General features: G+C 43.0%; 1 long non-coding RNA gene across 1 annotated transcript; it reads right to left on the bottom strand.

The window, feature by feature from the left end:
• Positions 1 to 440: 440 nt before the first annotated feature.
• On the bottom strand, positions 441 to 2,842 carry LOC125526731. Its single transcript, XR_007291875.1, has 2 exons — positions 2,527 to 2,842; positions 441 to 763 (listed from the first exon to the last, which is right to left on the bottom strand). It is a non-coding gene; the product is annotated as an uncharacterized LOC125526731 (long non-coding RNA).
• Positions 2,843 to 3,706: the final 864 nt, after the last annotated feature.

Here is a 3,706-nt window from a genome sequence, read left to right as displayed (position 1 = left end):
TTTGGCTATGTTGGGTTCCGTCGATGTCGACAACCCCTAAAGACTAAAACTTTGGCTATGTTGGGTTCCGTCGATGTCGACAACCCCTAAAGACTAAAACTTTGGCTATGTTGGGTTCTGTCGATGTCGATAACCCCTAAAGACTAAAACTTTGGCTATGTTGGGTTCCGTCGATGTCGACAACCCCTAAATACTAAAACTTTGGCTATGTTGGGTTCCGTCAATGTTGACAACCCCTAAAGACTAATACTTTGGCTATGTTGGGTTCCGTCGATGTCGACAACCCCTAAGGCCTTGTTTGGTAGAGGGGTATTTGCAGCCCCAACAGGGGTGCGGATTTCTGGGGATTTGGTGAATCCCTCTCTTCCACCCAATCCCCTCAAATCCCCTTGAATCCCCAATCCCTCTCTACCCACAATCTTCTTTGTATAGAAATGTTGTTTGGTAGGCAGGGTTTGCATATTGATATAAGATGGTGCAAAACATGCAAAAATCCAATCTTTACAAGCAAAACAGCATCATAACATGAAAAACTTGCTACGAGTAGAATCCACACACAAAACTAATCATGTTGCTATAGAACTATAGAAGCACTGTGATGGTCAACCTCGTGCTAGGTGACGTCACTCTGGTAGCCATCGTAGGAGCACTTTATCCTTGCCGACGAGACAATATCATCCACTGCGTCGTGCTTGCAAGTCAGGCACTATCTGCTGGGGAGCTCGGCAAGGCATGTGCCACGAGCTAAATGTCCACCATTGCACTGCACAAATTCAAAATCATATCAATAGATTAGTATTAATGCTGCCTTTATCAAGTGAATGGAAAAAAAGAATCGGTCAAGCATTTGCCTGGAAGATAGGAGGCGGCTACTTATCAAATCTTAATTGCGGATGCAACCTGAAACAATAAACTAACAAGGGGGAATCCACCAAAATAATCACTATGACCTTTATAAACCAGAAAACATATACAAACACAATATGAAGGGTCACCCAATAGCAGCAACAGAATCGTATGAGAACTACAATCTCATTGGCAAACAGTTAGGAACCTCCACAATAAGGTAGTAGTACTGCATCTTCCTAACAACAACTGCTGACAAAATTCCCAAAAGTTTACAAAACCATAACGAACTGCTGAAAAAAGATGACCAGAAGACTGAATCTTCATGTCTTCTTCAACAAAAGTAATACATGCCAACTTCGAATAGGATACAGAACCAGAAACAAAACGTGTAAGATCTTACCTGTGAACTGATTAAGATTCAGGCAAAGGAAAACTCGGAACAGGCATGTAAGATGGCACATAATCATTCAGACTAGAAACAAACATCCACCTATTGACTGACCGGCGATGACTTGTAGAATACAAGGTATAAAGAATATTTGTAAGCACGATTCATCCAGCCAAACATGTGCAACTGAATGAGCACCTGACACTAGGTATAAATAGAAACAAATGCAAATAAAAATGAATATACACCAAGCTTGGGATAATATATATTTATTCTAAGCTTGGCAGAATATTGCCAATACAATATCTACAGATTTTGGTGGCTGTTGCTACAGCCTAGGGTCGGGTAGCTATCGATACTTTCATGTCCACATACTACCTAACCTATCTACCATCGCTACAATCAATTCGCTTGCTTCAGAATTCCAATTTTAGAAACCGACAAACACCCAAAAACGGAGCTCATGGTTGCTAGTTGCTACTACAGAACTCATCACAAATCTGTCGAATTTCATACCAAAGTTTCTTTGCATGTTATATATGCAGCAATCATCCAGGTTTATCTGAAACTCAGATCATCTTGGGGAAAAATCCATGCCTGCATACAAAGAAGTTCAGTGTGTTCTAGGATGGTGGAGCAACCGAATCAGATTATTTTCATGCGACTGAACTTAAATAGGGCAACGTACATTCTAGTAGTGCAGTTTGCTCAACGAATTACCACATACTAATATACACAGATGCTGATACAAAAAAAATTATACACTGATGCACCAACGTCTTCATCATTCACAACAATAGTATGTCCACACCACAAAATAATTACCAGGTTTCAATTGCCAACAGACCAATAATGCCAGAAGCAACTCGTGGTACTATAAGATAGAGCATCTAAACTAGCACTTTTCAGAGAACATGATGGATTCTCATTTACAAAATAATCATACTCTTGAGATCACAATTGAAGGTCAAAACCATGTTGTCATTCTAACATTTTTAAGAAGCTATATGCAGAGTTGCAGATTGATAGAAGATAGTACATATTATCAAAATACTCAGATCAGGAGATGCCACGGTGGAGATGGGGCTTCTAGGAGGACGGCGACTCAAGCAAGATCGTAGAATACGGGCCATGTGGAGCTAGAGGTAGGTGATGTCGTGCTTGGCAAGATCGCCAGGGAGGACGGGGCGAACGGAGGTCTGGACCTCGCAGGAAGTGGCAGCCATGGTGGGTGAAGATGAGAAACCATAGGTGAGGGGAATGGAGGGGAAGGGGCGGAGGAGACGTACCTTTGGCGAGAAGGAGCGGTTTGTCTTCCGGAGAAGGGACACCGGCGTCATGGAGGCGGCGGCGGCGGCGATGGCGGCCTCCCCCATCCTCTTTTTCTGTTCGTCTCCTCTTTTCCCCTTCATTCCACGAGGCCCCCGTCGGGGCTTCTAAACCACCTAGATCAGGGGGAATTTCGGGGATCACAGGGGGTGCCCTCTTGCAAACCCCGGCTACCAAATAATGACTCGAGGATTCACGAGGTTTCTGACCCTCGCGAGGATAATCCCCTGTAAACCTCGCCAAACTCCTTCAATCAAACGAGGCCTAAAGACTAAAACTTTGGCTATGTTGGGTTCCGTCGACGTCGACAACCCCTAAAGACCAAAATAACAGAAAGAGTACACGCATAACCCCCTCATCTCTTGGGGCATTTGTGGAAATAGTTTAGATTCATGACTAATAACAAAAAGAGTACTCTAACAGATAGAATACATAACTTGCCCCCTCATCTCTTGGGGCATCACTGACATAGTTTAGAAACATGACTCATACATAATAGAAAGAGTACTCTAACAGAAAGCATGTCAACCCAAAATGATAATTGTTTTGAAACATACATAACTTGCCCCCTCATCTCTTGGGTATAACTAACATAGTTTAGGTTAGAAACATGACACATGACATTCAGGTATTTCCACTTGCAGTAAAAAAGGCCATCCAACCAGTATGACTTGTAGGGTCAGCAGAAGTGGAAGCACCAGAAGTGGAAGCCCCAGCGGCAGCACCATGCCTTGCATAAGGATGTGCTCTTGCTGGTGCAGCCTGTGCTCTTGCTGGGGCAGCCTGTGCTCTTTCTGGTGCAGCATGTGCTTCTTCAACATTCCTTGATCTTCTAGATGCCTTGTAAAAATGAAGGAAACATGAAGAGAAGGAAACATACAATAAATACAAAACATAGTACTAGTTAACAAGGTGCTTACCGCATGCTTATTTTTTTTAAAGCCAACTCAGGTTTCAATTGTTTGCTGCAGCTGGTGTATCTATGGCCTTGGAGCCCACAGTTGTTGCATGTTATAGTGGCCATTCTTGAACTCTCCTTTGGCTTTGGAACCTCAAATTTGCCCGTTATCCTCTTCTCTTTCCTTCTTCCCTTATTCACATGAAATTTAGGTGGCTCTATGTCTGGTCCTGCTATCTTTG

Source organism: Triticum urartu, unplaced genomic scaffold, assembly GCF_003073215.2.
Source record: "Triticum urartu cultivar G1812 unplaced genomic scaffold, Tu2.1 TuUngrouped_contig_1602, whole genome shotgun sequence".
Classification (NCBI taxonomy): domain Eukaryota; kingdom Viridiplantae; phylum Streptophyta; class Magnoliopsida; order Poales; family Poaceae; genus Triticum; species Triticum urartu.
This window is presented reverse-complemented; position numbering and strand designations above follow the sequence as displayed.